The 15,903-nt window shown below is 34.1% G+C and overlaps 1 protein-coding gene across 2 annotated transcripts in view; it reads left to right on the top strand.

Annotated features, from left to right (window-relative positions):
- Nucleotides 1–15,903, top strand: part of spir (spire type actin nucleation factor) — a 220,097-nt gene that overhangs the window by 41,278 nt on the left and 162,916 nt on the right. The gene's annotated exons all lie outside the window — the stretch shown is intronic.

Here is a 15,903-nt window from a genome sequence, read left to right as displayed (position 1 = left end):
GCGAATAATGTAGTCTATGTTCTTTATTATCTACATCACGTGTATAATTTTTTTTGGATGAAATAAAATTTTATTTAGAATAATACACTTTACTGATCATTTTTAATTCGAGTTAGCTTATATGTTTTGTATAAGTTGTGTTATAAATGCTAGTCACCTGTTGAGGTATTTTAGCGACATGATGGCGGGAGTAGATAAACGTCAAGCTGTCTGTTCTTCAACATCTCGTGTGCATCTTGTCACCTGCGCGTTTCCCTGCCTTTATATTCACTCCCTGTAATGTAACAACAATTTATTTTAATAATGTGCCAAATGTGCGAACTATTAAAATGTGGATGTTACTAATTAGTAGTATTTTGTTTAGTATAGTATTTTTTAAATTCTTAGGTAAATATTGTTTATATATATATATATATATATATATATATATATATATATATAAATTTCTTGGTTTATACATATTTCTTACAATATTGGTATATAAGTATATTACGTATATGACTTGCGGCGTGTTAAACAGAAACCCATAACGTAAGAAAAGGACTAATATATAGCTACTTCCGGTATGTAGCAGTAGTCGTGCTATATAGCGGAAGTAGCTATATATTAGTCTTTTTCTTACTTAGGATGGACTTCCGCCGAGTAACGCCTGAATCTATTACCCATAACGTGTTTCTGTTCTCTAGTGTAAAGGTAACTGCGGATGCCCTTCGATATTAAGTTCGTAAGCACATTTTTCGTATTCATAAAGTTTCTTTTACATGTTGATTGTAAATATTAACATATAAGTTCAGTCTCTTCTTATGCTTCGAAGCTTTGAGACTCTATGTTGATCACACTTCATTCTATGCGCTAGAGATCTTTATAACAAACTTACAGTTTGGACCCTTCGTTACCGATAATAGGTAGACGGTCGTGGCCGTGAATTCCCTTCGTCTCCACCGCTGACCCGGTCGTCTAATGATAAAATAGCAACTTTCTAAACATTTATTATGTTTCATTTATTATTATTTTTTAACAACATCGCTCCGATAGTGGTCGTGACGGGCTCTTTTTACTCGGCCGATCTCACTTTCACGACATGTCCTTATTAGTGTTTCGATATTGTTCGATTTTCGATTTCGTTCATCTGCCGTGAGATTGTGGGTTGCCAGTGAGATGTTCTCTTCATCGTTATATTATCTGTTAATTTTTTGGCCAGTGGACTACCCTATCTGTCGCGATCTGTTTTCATGCAGCTTTGCAGCTAATACTTAATATCTTTGAATATGTATTATTAATTGGTCTTGGGATTTCTCTACAAGATCGAATCAGGAATTGTAATATGCGTAGACAAACGAAAGTTACCGACTAAGCCCAGCGGATTGGCATTTGGAGATAGCAATTGGCCACATAGCACGCAAAACATTTGATAGCTGGGGCGTTAGGTTCTGAAGTGGAGATCTTGAACCAGCACGTAGCATAGGACGTCCAGCCAAATGGGGGTCAGACAATTTTGTTGCCGCTGGATGCAAGATGCTTCCAACCTAAAGGCCTAATTAGATAACTGTGGGAGAGGGCTTGACGGATGTTCTCTGGCTCAAATATTCTTTAAAATTAAGTTTTATAACTCTTATCATATGCCTTAAAAGTAAAACCAACATTAATTATGCGCAAAAAGTAAAATTTCTAATTCAGTCAGCATAATTTTTAAAAACTATAGTTCACATTGTACAGCTTAAACTCATTTTCAATTTGTTTTATATAAAAATTTGGTTATGGTCATTATGCAAAAATGTGATAATATCGAAAAAATCGTACAGATGTTAGTATAACAACGAAGTTGAAAAAAAAAACGTAATGATTAGACCTCGTTTTTTACAGCTGTTACTGTTAATGGCGTCGAGTACTCTTTTGATTTTTTAATTATTCTCAGTAATATTATTTTGAAATAACCTTATAAACTGTACTTAATTTATTCAATATCTAAAGAGTATTTACAATAACAACCGCAAATATTAATTACACTAATTACATGTTTTAATGTAAATTCGTTATTAAATAAATACAACGTATTAACTCCTGTCAACCAGTAGAAAGTTAATTATAGAGTAATTTACCCCGGCATGTTGTATGACCACGGGGGGAAAATTATCAGCTAAATGTAGTTGAGTAATATTGGCGAAATTTATTATATGCTATTTATTTAAATAGTCTGTCGCATGCTGCGTTATTAATAGCAGTTTAATGTTGCCAGTTATAATGAAAAATGTAGCAATTAGTGTTTTTTCTCGTTCGTTCTAGATATTTTAATATCTCTCGGGTTTCATTCCATACGCTCCGTTCGGTTTTCGAAATGTAATCCAGATTTCTTCATATTGACCTTAATTTTAATACACTGTATGTGTTGTCCGTGATGCTATTAATATTATTTCACTAAACAATATGGCCGGTCATTCGTCTATGTCGTTCCGCGGGTTGTGAAACTATGAACGCAAATGTACGATGTTTGGACAATTTCATGAACAGCTGGAATTATCTGTGCGAATCTAATCTGTGATATATTGAGATAAGGTAATGATAGCGCTTCGCTTCAGTAAGCCAATTAAAGAGGAAACAAGTCTGCATCAATTTGAATATATTTTATATTAACGTAATTGTTTCTAATAAACAAAAGTCTAAATGTTGTGAATATTGTCAAAAGCCTGTAGAACAAAAGAACGGTAGAAAAAACAGACATCATTAATAAATATAAAAAAGGGACGAAACATAAAAAAATATATAACTGAAGTGTCAAGAAAACCGCTGCGCTGCGCCTTGGGAATGTGGGCGGCGAAACAGGGGAGTCCCATTCCTGACTTTCCTGTCGTGGTGTAGCCATTTCAGTAGCACTATAGTGTATCGTTTCTAACGTTACGATGTTAGTGCAAAGCGATTTACGTTCAGCACAAGTCTTGTGCGATTCTGGTCTTCCATAACCCTGGCAACATTTTCCTATTTACTCTCTTCTCGTAGTGGTTCTCTTTGAGTGAATAATGTCTTAGCCAAAATATTAGATATCTAGGTTAGTATGTTTTTATACTGGACGAAAGATATAAATATTAATTGTGTTAGATATACTGATCTTTTCCTTACTAGGTTGATGATGTTTTTTATGAAATGATAAAAGGAATGTCGTAAAACCATCGCTCGGGGAATGGTCTGCACACGAGCGCCTCGGGCGATCGCTATTCGTGACTCTCGCATATCTAACCCTTGTTTGTGTAAGCAATTCAAAATGTCCCGCTGCGGTGCCCGAATGTAAGCGACGCGATCTTTTGAAATTGAACATCTATCATCCGTTCCTAAATTGTAACAGCGCTTAATGATATTGCGGATTTGAAATTTTTTTTCGGTCATCGATATGTGATATTTAACCAAAACTATTAAGTAATCTTGCCTATTTAATATGATTTATTTTATTCTCTTTTGTCATGGTAAACAATACTATTGAAATATAACAGAAGAATAAGATGGCCTCGCTAATAAAGTATGACGAAAAGAGACCAATATTCCTTGAACTTTACAGAAAAAGCAATCAGTAGAAACAAAAGTTAAAAATAAGAATAAGTGTAAACAATAACATAGCATAAAAGCAAAATGAAAATGTAAAGTATATAGAACAAAATGTGTAAAATAAAATAAAGAAATGTAAAACTGAGGAATCGAATGAAAGAGAAAGGCAGAAGAAATGTGAAAAGAAGGATAAAGTATGAAAGATTATAAGAAGAATGCTAGAAGAGCGCGCAAAAAAAGAGTACTGGGAATAAATTATTAAATGAAATAGAACGACCCTGTCCTTCACAAAGATAGGGATACGATAGGGCCCTGATAGCGGTGGTCATTAAAAAAAAAAACAGAAGAGTTACATTACATTTACAGGATGTTATCAAATACAACAAAATTTTTGAAAAGTTTTACGTGATCCTGTTTCATCCATTATGTTGAATTATAATACTTCATTTACAATAATATATAAATCTTAAACAAAAAACTTATTAACGATATATTGCTAGAAGCTTAGGCTGGAACGCTTCCTCCAGAAACTAGACTCGAGCCAGTTTTTTAAGGAACACGTCGTAGAATGAATAGTTAAATGTTGCTTCTTTGTATTTATTGTTTGTCGTGTATCTTTCTTTCGAAATCAAAGTAAATAAATAAAAAGACATTGAAGTATGGTCAAGGTTGCATCTTTGTATTCGGTGTGCATTCGCAATATATTTAATTTAAACTTTTAATTAAATCTTTTTTACTGCAGTCTTCCGATTTCATGTCGCCTATGCGACAAAAAACTACGATGCCTATATCCAGCTGTTGGCGTATAAAGACTGAATTAGTGACGATGATGTTTCTGAAACTAAGTATGATATTTTGGTACACAAAAGGTGATGATTTTAACAATTCTAAGATGCTTTTTCCATATATATACCATATACAATAATTAGACATTTATTTATTTATTTAACAATTTATTGTACACAATAAAAACACTAAAGTAACAATACAAATATAACTGACACAACAGGCACTACTTATTTCTAGCCAGAAATTTCTTCCAGTAGGCCTACGGAAGGAGATTCATAAAAAGTAAGGCAGACACAACGTGCACAATAATTAAATTGAAATATTTACAATAGATACGACTTTTGACCATAATTACATACTTAACATGAACATAAATGTATACTTACATATTATATACTTACATAAATAAGCATAATAAATAATATATACACATAATATAAGCATAAATACATATATAACTAACAATATTATATATACTAGACAACTAGCGATAAATAGTGCTCTTTGACTCGCTTTTTAAATACAGGTAATGATGGACAATCACGTACTTCGTAGGGGAGAGCGTTCCATAATCTTGCGGCATGGACAGTGAAGGAATAGGAAAAGAAATCAGAGTGATGGGTGGGGATGGCCAGTGACGTCCTTACGTTCGAACGACAAGGTTTGTCCTGGGCCCGGGAGAAGTGGAAGAGGTTACGGAGATAAGAAGGAGCAGAGGGATTGTATAGGATGTTATAGAGAGTAGAAAGAACATGAGCGTTCCTGCGGTGACGGATTGGAAGCCACTTGAGTTGCGATCGGAACTGGGAAACATGATCGTACTTACGTAAACCGAAAATAAATCTAATACATACATTTTGGAGACGCTCTAGTTTGTTTAGAAGCTCCTCAGTGGCACCAGGTAGCACGCGTCAGCGTAGTCAAGAATGGGGAAAAGGAGAGTCTGTACGAGGGAGATCTTGGTTTTCAGAGGTAAAAAGTTCTGGAGACATTTGAGCGAGTGAAGTGAAAAATGTAATTTTTTGCTGACCTCATTGACGTGCTGGAGCCAAGACAAATTGGAATCGATGATTACACCCAAGATTCTTTGCAGATTTGCTAAAAGGTATAATAACGCCATCGTAAAGCAATGGACGGATAGCAGTGACAGCGCCAAGACGCTTTGTAACGTTGCAAGTTAACGTCCCATAAATCTTAGTTAAAATTTTAACCATAAAAAATATTATCACGAGAAACGTCCCATAAATCGCAATACAGCAAAAAATTGTTCAACCCTTAGCGGGTAACTGCGGTGCAAAATTAGACCAGGCCTTCTGCCCACTACCCTTAGTTAAATAATTAAACACATATATATTTTTCTTTGTGTGCTCTTTCTGTTGCCAACAACCACTAGTTAATTAAATATATATAAATACATATATATATATATTTCTACTTAAAACGGCACAGCTTATACATATATGCGCTCCCAATAAGCAAAGCCTGTGACTTTTTCGGGTTTACTACTAGTCCGAATGACTTAGCCCAAGTAGAGATCCGCTCCAGATCGGCATTGATAAGAGCAATAGCATCATCAAGATCAGAGATTTTAAAATGCCGATAGATCTGCAAGTCGTCTGCATAAAGATGGAAGTTACAGTGGTGACTGTGTTTATAAAAACGGAAAACAGGAGTGGTGACAGTACACCACCCTGCGGCACACCCGCACCGAGATCGCACCAGTCTGAGGAGACATCATCAGAGTGGATCCGCTGAGAACGACCACGAAGGTAAGACTCAAACCACGCCAAAGCAAGAGGAGAGACGTTAAGAGAGCGAAGAATAGCGAGAAGGACATCAAAGTCTACAGAATTGAAAGCGCTGCTAAAGTCGAGTAGTGTTAATATCGATAAGACTTGTCCTCCATTGCAAGACGTATATCATCTGTGACCTTTAGCAGCGCTGTCACAGTACTGTGACCTGACCGACATCGTAGTAGTTCATGAATTACCCTAAAAATTATGTTCAAGTATGTGCAAGGACAATTCGGTAGCTATCAAAATTGAAGCATTACGCTTATAAATTGGCAGGCGTAGTGTAGTTTCTTTGTTTTGGTGTTTTTAACGAGGACTTTTTTGTTTTTTCTTTCCGCTATAATATCATTTTACACTTAAGACAATATACATTTTAATTTAAAATTATAAACTGGGATGATTCGAATTAGGTGTAAAAGCTTTAAAGGAGTGAATGTGTCAATTAATGTGTGGTACACAATGATTTCTGAAATAATAAATAGCGTGATGATAATATAGTAAAAATGCGTTATCAAAAGTCCGATTACTACATATTGAAATTAATTATTGTATATTATCAATTTCTGCAGACTTTGCACTGTTAGAAGTTATTTGTCTGTCGCATTCCAATATGAGGGGTAAATATTTATAACATATTTCAGAGTTAAACATTTACACCTATAAAATAATCGTGAATTTAAAATTATTATATCCTAATCAAATCGCGATTTCTAATTTATCAAAGCGTATTACATTCAAAGCATACTTAGCGAGTAAGCGCTATTTTAGCTGTCTGAGCTTTTCTACAAAACGGTAGAAAGCATTCGCCCCGGGGCGACCTATATTCAGCGCTCGTTGCAGTCACATTAGAATTAACTTTCGAAGCTTCTGCTGGCAGCGGAAACTCGTGAAATTATGATCTTGCCTGTATATGTCGCAGGGCTGTCACTGTGAAAATAACTAGACGATTAAAAAAATATATTTTACAAAAATACTTGAATTGACAGTACTAGTTTTTCGTTTTACTTCATGATTTGTCTGTAAGTTAAATCAACTAAACAATTGCTCTACAGTAAGCACATTATTTTAAATTTTCCACTAACAAAATTTTAAATAAATGTTTAACTTAACTTTTCATCGGTATCAGCCCTGGCGCAGGAACGTGGCGCCTTATGTAGGTCTCGTTTTTACTTCTTAGTTATGCGATGTATTTTAATCTAGCCCGTTCACTGATCCGCGGAATTTTAATCTGTGGATTAATATCGATAACGGGCTTTCGATAGTTATTCATGTTTATTTTTTTAGCTTCGTAAAAAAAGTTTTATTATTGAACAACATTCAATTAGAGTGGATATTATATCCTTGTGTGAATAAGATGTCTATGGCCAGTGTTGGAAAGCGTGTGGAATGTATAAATGGATTAAATAAATATAAATAATGGTGGTAATTTAGTTATGATTTTATAAAACTATGTAAGTGTTAAATATAACGTAACAATAGACAGAACAAACGAACAAGCCAACATCGCTGCATCGCGACACAAACTGTCGATATAAAAAGTTTTAAAAAACAAACAAAAATACAAAAAGGTTTTAATTGTCCTAGTCAGTCGTCAACAGCCAGTATAACGAAAATTATTTAATGACGGCATTTAGAATACAATATCATGAAATTGATTAACTGCAATTAATTAACTTGGTTTTGATTACATCGAATGCCGTCAACATTTTCAGATTATTCGAGAATTATTCATCGTATGGGGAAAATAACTATGAATTATGTTCTTAATTAATTATGAATAGATTAATTAATTGTTTTCGTCTTTTGTTTATATGAAAATCATCGGAATAAAATAAAATTGTTTTTTAATATATATGTGTAAAATATGCTAATACATTTAAATTTGAAAAATAATTATGACGTTTAAATTATGAATCATTAGACCAATTGATACCTTTTATTAAATTTTATAACGCGAAATATGCGAAGGGGACTGACATGAGTGATAAAATTTGGTATGAAACAGTGAATTAGATAGAAATGTTTTTGTAAAACCAACGCGCGATAATCTGAAGGTCGGCTGGACGGCCTTGCTCGGCCTATCCATCAGCCGCGCTGTGCGGCTCTTATCTTGTCGCCGAAATCGACGTGCCGGTGCATTCGGGTCGAGTTGCGAAACGAACTTAATGAATTATTTACTCGTTCATAACTGTTACGTTTTACTTTGATTTCGAAAAAAGTAATAATACGTAATAACTCTTTTTCTATCTGTATTAACTAAATGAAAATTTTGTTTAATGGTTACGTATTTAGCGGTTTCGCAACCTTTACTATGTTGTTGGTCCACCTACGAAGGCGGAACACCCATGCCGCTTTTATCAGCTCGTGGTTGACACATGACAACGTTTCTGTTCTCATGTACGGTGTCTTAAAAGAAAAGTAATTTTTGGTTTAATTAGATCGTAATGCCATGTTCTAAAATGTTATTACTTTATTTGAGGGTTACTACGCGAGGCAGTTTACTTTGTGCGAATTAAATCACCGTGCTGATAAGAAATGATGATAAAATTATAATAATCAACTAATCTTAACTAATCTTCTTCGAGAGCCGATTGTGTATGTTATTGCAATTGAAGCCAATATATTTGTCTGTGCTTTAAGAAAATTGAAGAATTAGTGGTTTTTTCGATTTCTTAAATTTGTGTTTAGTAAAGATTCTAGGAATAAACTATTATTGTATTTGCATTGTTTAACATTGTTTAAAAAATCCGCTCCATTAGTAAGATTACATTTTATTCCCCATTCGTTTCTACCCCCATGAAGTCTGAGTATATGTTGCCATTTATGACATTTAAATGATCCCGCGAGTCACGTGACCGCGGTCCGGTCAAGTGTACGAAACAATGGAATTGTTTGCTTCTGTCACGTTCGCGGCGCAAACAATCGCTTGTGTACGTCTGCGAAAGGCGGGAAACGTAAATATTTTCCCGCCAGAAACTGAAAGATGAGAAGTTACCTAACGGAGAGAAAGCGTTTGTAATTCGACAAGTTATATTACGTACCTTGTGTTTGTAAACATTTTCAGTTGGGGATATGATTCGTACATTGTATGATATACTGCTGCTTGGTTTTGTTGATGTTGATGCTGTTAACCAATGGGCTTTTACAGCTTCACCGGAACTGAGTTTACGGAGCGTATAGGTCCGTGAACTTAAAAATAAAACAGAAGACGCATTCTAGTTGTACGATGACATTCGCACGTAGTAAACCGCTCTACCTAAGTAGAGCTGTGTAGTGTTGATGTTAGTATGATATAGGAATTTCAATTGTAGAACATAACATAATCGTTGTTATAGGTGTAGAAGCTTTGAAGGGGTCATTTATTTCAACAGTTCTATTTTTAAACGGTTTTATTTAGTTCGACCCGTACGGAATTTATTTGGGTCAAAATTAGAAATTGAAATTTAACACCTTCCCGTTGTCAGATTGATCTGAAATTTGGTACACACATTTAATTTAGATGACAATACAATATAATAAAATCAATATAATAAAATCAATAGATGACAATACAATATAATAAATCAATCAAACAAAAAAACATTATAAATCTAAGATGGCCGCCGATACAAAATGGCGGATTACGTATTTTTCCTTAACCCCCCCAATATGGGTTTCAAATGAAACGGCTACACTAATAAAACACGATGATTATGTGAAAATTTTAAATTCAAGATGGACGCCGTTCCAATATGGCGGACTAGGTACATATTTATCCACAACCACCACAATATGGGTAACAAATAGAACCGTTTAAAAACCGTTTCACTTAAAAGTTTTTAAATGTATTTTTTTTAAACAGGCTTTTTCTTTTACTATATTGATTTTATATTCGGTCAGAACACATTTTTAACTTTGTTAATTTCCCACATATCTCGTCTAAATTTATTTTGCAATGAATACAATTTATCGTTCAGATGTCAATGAACTCTAATCATTTGTTTTTTTAAAATCGTTAATTCTGTACTGGGGATGTACCGGAAGTATTTATCTGTACATTCATTATACATTGCATTTATAATGTTAACGTGTACATGTTGGTGTGTCCGGGTCCACTGACAGTCTTACACTCTCATTCCGGTAATAAATATATGTAACGACCCGTGTTAAGGCTCTCGAAGCAGCCTTTGGACTTAGTGGCTGAAAACACGGTCTGTCCTAGGCGGTTAGTTAATAAACAGAACAATCTTAATTTGTAGTGTCCCGCTTGTATTCATTAGGTCCATATCTTTGATCCAGCATTACATATGATATTACATTAAAATGTTCACAATGAACAAGTTACCTAAAATTGTGGTCTTTTTTAATAATTGTAGCTCACGAATTATTCTGAGTTAACTTTGCAAACTGACGTCTCTTCGTTTGGTAGCGATAACAAATTTGCAAATAAATTGATTTTAGGTAGCGTATTGTGCGAAAAAAAAAAATCATTAGACTTTTAAATACATTTGAAAACTTGTTTAAATGTATCTTGCGGATATGTAAATCAGAAGTAGAAAAGTTTTACTCATGTTTTTACAGATGTTTGTGGCGTGTGCTAGTGGTATTAAAATTTATTATATTTCTTCTTGGATACTACTTTAGAAAATATTTGTAGAGACAGAGAATAAAAGAAAGAGAGAGAGAGAGAGCGGAAAAGAGACAGAGAGTGAGAGAGACAGAAAGTATGTGAGGGAGAGAAAGAAAGTGAGTGAGAGAGGCATAATAAGAGAAAGACAGAAATTGAGAGAGATAGATAGACAAAAAGTGAGAGAGAGGGAGAGAGAGAGAGAGAGACAGAAAGTAATAGAGAGAGAACAAAGACCGTAAATGCCGATTGATGAATGCCCAACTTGTGTACCTAACCTATGCCGTTTTTCTCAAAAAATTTCTTAAAACCGTTGATAGAAAACTGATGTAAAACAATTCGCCTAAAGTTCGTCGCCATAAGAAAATCAAACCCGGGACCATAGATGTAATACGCAATCCATAATTACTATCACTGATCAAATATATACGTCGTGTACCTTATACAAAGTTGTCAACTATATGATGTTAATGTAAAAAGTTTATATAATTATTTGCGAAGTAAAATCTAGATAAAACTTTGAAAGTGCGAAGTTTCGAAAATAAACTTGCATAGATTAAAGTTGAACGTTTAACCAAATATATTGCTGGATTTGAAAAAATACAAGCCGCGTCATCGATAAAGCGGTTCGCATGTGGGTTGATAAATCGACGCCCAGCGTATAACATTTCGCCCGATAAGTGCCCGTTGCTACATATTTAAATTTTATTACTCACAACCTATTCACTATTTATTAATTTATTTCAATATGAAACGGTATAGATTTATAATATAGAAAGAACTTTTATTATTGGTTTAGCTTAAAATTAATACAGTCAACATAACAACAGTACCAATAATGTAAACACTTATTCTACTATGTACTGCAGTATAGCTGAACACAGGTATCCAGTTGTTTGATTTTTGTTTTTTTTTTTTAACCGACTGGTACTGTTCGCAACCGTAATAAATGATTTTTGAAGGCATTTGAAAGTAAAATACACGATAGAAAAAAATAAGATATGTAAATAACAATGTAATCAATTTTAATGAAAGAAAATGTTGTATTTTTGAATTAGCCGGGTTATATATTTACTAAAACTGTAATTTTTAAGTAAAAATTGTTTTGAATATTTTATTAAGGACGTTTGTGCAAGTTCACATATAAGACCGTCTGAAATTGTAAACATTTTTTAATAAAGAAAAAAATTGTCGTCGAAAGTTAAGACACAAAATAACTTTAATCCTTTATCAGTGCATTTGTTCAGTGACATTTACTGACCACCGTTCAATGCGTTCGAGTTATCCGCTGAAACGACCTATTTACACGCTAAACTGACGCATGATGTAATGTTTAACACGCAAAGGTTCCGAGATATCGGGGTACAGTGACCCGCTCGTAACAACGGAACCGCCCGCGAAATTTCGCAAAACCACGCGAAACGTCACGCTGCCAATTAGCCGTGTACTTTACGGCTGTGTAATGTGAAGGCTGCTACGTCCATCATCGAGGTCTACCGTCCATCATGGATCCCGTAAAGGAAACCGTTGAAACTCGTACAGTAAGAGGAATGATCCTTTGTTCCTGCAAACAGGTCTATACAAGTGAAGTTTGTTCATTTAGACAAATAGATTGGACATAATATAATTGTTGCTACGCAAGGTTTGTGTAATTTATACTAAAAATCAATAAATATATTTTAAAATATTATTACTTGTGGAGGAATGGATCGAGAAAGACAAAATCCGGCAACAGATGAATGAATCTTTAATAATAGATTATATTGTCACAATGTCGATCTATGACCCGAAATTTTATGCCAGGCGTCTTTGTTCCTTCGCAGTCGTTTACTTATTACAGCAGTCCGTGGCCATCTTGAAGCGCCTTGACGGAATCTATTATCTGTTTTCACGTCATCCTGTATTCTGTTTTACTTATAGCCATAGTCACGATGATCGGACCAGCGGATGATCGTCCATGTAGTCTTGTAACGTCTACTTTCTCTTCAAGGAGTATTTGGTCAAAATTATCTGGTTGTTTGCGGGCGACGTGCCCTAAATATATAAGGACTCGTTGGTAACATTTTGCGAAAAGCATAGTTTTTATCATGAGTTTTGTTTTTGTCGCTTAAGATAAATAAATTTTATAAAGTGAGAGATATATGTAGCCTTGAATGGATGGAAAGAGATTTATAAAAAATAACGAATTGTCTTTCAATAAAACGATAGTACCGAACTGTGATCGAATCAGATAGTATTCAAAAGGAAAAAGTCGAAGCCAGTTATGATCATATAACCTAAAAACCTATTATAGCCCGTAACAAGAGACCTACTTATATTATTAGCTTGCTAAATATCTCAATCATAATCAACCTAAACTATTTGACAGCTGGATACAAGTCTTCTCCTATGCCTTTCAAACTATGCATTTCTCTTCTCTCAAAACCTACTTCCAGCACAACTCTTCGTTCCATTCGTATTTTCTGCAAGATCTCCTTGATCTATCATCTCCGATAGGACTGGTATGGCTGGGTCACTTCTGTTTTAATTTATAAATGTGGAGAGATGTCTCTTGTAACTTACTTGTGCTTCGATTTTTTCGTTTCGAATTTCCTTGGAGACATTAAAAGTATAGCTTTTTCCATCGCCTAATACTTCGACAGATCCATAAACTATTACAGTATTTAGTTGAATTTTTCAATGTGAAATATAATATTTTGTTATTGATTTAGACTTTATGGTTTAAAACAAGCTTTAACACGTTTTAATATCGCCTTACTTAAACTGACGCCAGCTGTGAATTTGGTGGATTAGAAAATATATTGGAAAATAGGGTACCTTAATCAGTTCTAATAAGTGTCATAATTGTTTACATATTAAGTCAATAGTACGTAATAGTGTAATGTACATTCGCGTTGCAACGTGACAGTGGGATGAGCGCGTCATGCTCTCGTTGCAAGGGTGAATGCACTTTGTAAATAAACTCGCGAGTTAAATAAATCTCCATATTTGCATATCCGTACAAAACTGCAGCGTTCTAATGTACACTTTATTTGAATGGAGTAAAGTGCATTTCTGTAGGAGCCATGGGAATTTCCCATAATTTTTTTTTCTTAAGAAAATGACTTTCTTGTAACGTCTTGTACTGTGTTTGGTAAATACTGTAGTTAAGAGTTAATAAGAAAAACCGTTTTGTCGTTTAAGAAGTCATCTAATTTTAATAGACTGTGCAGTGATTTTAAATACGTTGCAATTTTTTTTATTATAAGATTACGTTATAATGTTAGAACTCCAAATGCCAATACCACTGTTAGTTATAGGAATAGATTCAGAGTAGAATTTGTTGGAAGCGGCCTGCATCTAAAATTTTCCGACGACTGTTTGTCCACTTTGTGGATCAATATCGCATAGATATTAAAATATAATTTCTACACTTTTATAATCTCTGTGGTATGTGAGTTATGTACATCTAAAATTTATGTTATTAGAATGTCACTATAAAGCTTAGAGCAGGGAGATATTTTTGTGTTATAATTCCTGATAGTTAGGTTTCCCTCGCTAGCACATGCACAATGTGCAAGGACTAATCTAACCGAAATTGGTCAAGCTTATTCCATAAGCTTATGAGCAAAGCTCTGTATCGATATTTAGATTGGAATATGCCGAGTATATTTTTTTTTAATTTGCTTAATATATTCTCATTGATAAAAGGAGGTAATAAAGCAATTAAAATTAGACATTTTTTAAATACATCCCTGTAGACTGTTAACTGTGTAGACACGGAAAAATTATATCTGATACAGTTATGAATATGACAGTTGGGATGTCTACCGAGCCTCGCTAAATTACACCGTAGTCATGTGTACAAGCGTAAAATTGTTCACGGGATGACGGGGTGAACGACCCGGCGAAAGGTTCCGAAGCCAGGGGTGACAAACCTGTGGCACGTGCAGAAAATAAGACACAGTAATTGTTATCCAAAAAACGTATATATCGCATATATTATGTTTGATAAATTATTTAACTGCATTTTGGATGAATTAAATAACAAATATGACCATATATAATTAGGCTTTTACTTACTTACTTATTCAGAGCGTGAAATAAATTAAGGATATGAGTAGAAAGGTTTGACCTCTCTCATAAAGAATCCCTGTTGACTACACTGTCTACGACATACGTAATGCTTATTCAGACGTCAAGAGACCTATTTATATGTCACTCGACATGAGATGTGAACGCAGTAGGAAATTGTTAAAAACAGCGCAATCTTTTATTGTAGACGCTTTTTATACGATTGAGCAATTGTTTCAAGCTATGTCACCTAAGTAATCTTTACTGGATATGAAGCGAAACGGGTTGGGAAAACGGTATAAAAAATTTTTGCCAACTATTTTTCTAGTTCATTAAAATTTGTATGATAATTTTCTCCAGCGAAAATAGACAAAATAATTATAAAAAGGTATTCATGAACCATTTATTATCAGGTGATTTTTAATCTACAGCTTCTGAACCAGAGGCTCTAATGATTTTGTCAGAAAAAGGAAAAATGAAGTAGGAGTCTAATTCATTAATAAAATTTTTATGCACATCTGTCAGTTGTGTAAACAAGTGCATAGTTGAAAAAAAAATGTTTTTCGTCTATGTTTGACATTGTGACCTGTTATTACGTAGTTGATGTGCCTTAATAATAAATTAAATGCCTTAAACGAAATAATTAAATGAATCACAAATAAAAATAATAGTCGACATCTTCGGTTCAGCCCATAGACGCCCACGACAAGGCACAGGCCTCCCCCAAATATATCTATGGGGGGATTTACCATAAGAGCGTCACTTGGCGGGTTGGCAATCGCAGTGTGATATGGTACACAGAGGACGCTGCATTTCATCCTCTGCAAACTTTTTTTGAGCTGTGGCAATTCTTTATAATTAATGAACAAAGTTTAACGAATCGAACTGAAAGCCTTGATGTCCTTTACCACTGGGTTACTACAGCTCAATGCTGATAAAGTCAATAATGTCTGTATATCTTTATGAAGTTTAAACATTTATTTATTCTGGTTTTCTGGTTATTTATTAAAGTGAATACATCTAAATGAAGAAATATGTAAAATAGTTAGGCCGCCTACTACATTATGTAAATACTCGCGTTAATTTTTGTAAATTAAATTTGAGTTAAATAACTTGTTGCTCGTTAAA

This window comes from Battus philenor, unplaced genomic scaffold (assembly GCF_028537555.1).
Source record: "Battus philenor isolate CCGP_79_NKW_IND1 unplaced genomic scaffold, ilBatPhil1.0.hap1 SCAF_2, whole genome shotgun sequence".
In the NCBI taxonomy this organism is placed as follows: domain Eukaryota; kingdom Metazoa; phylum Arthropoda; class Insecta; order Lepidoptera; family Papilionidae; genus Battus; species Battus philenor.
Note: the sequence above shows the minus strand (reverse complement) of the source record. Positions and strands in the feature narration are given on the sequence as shown.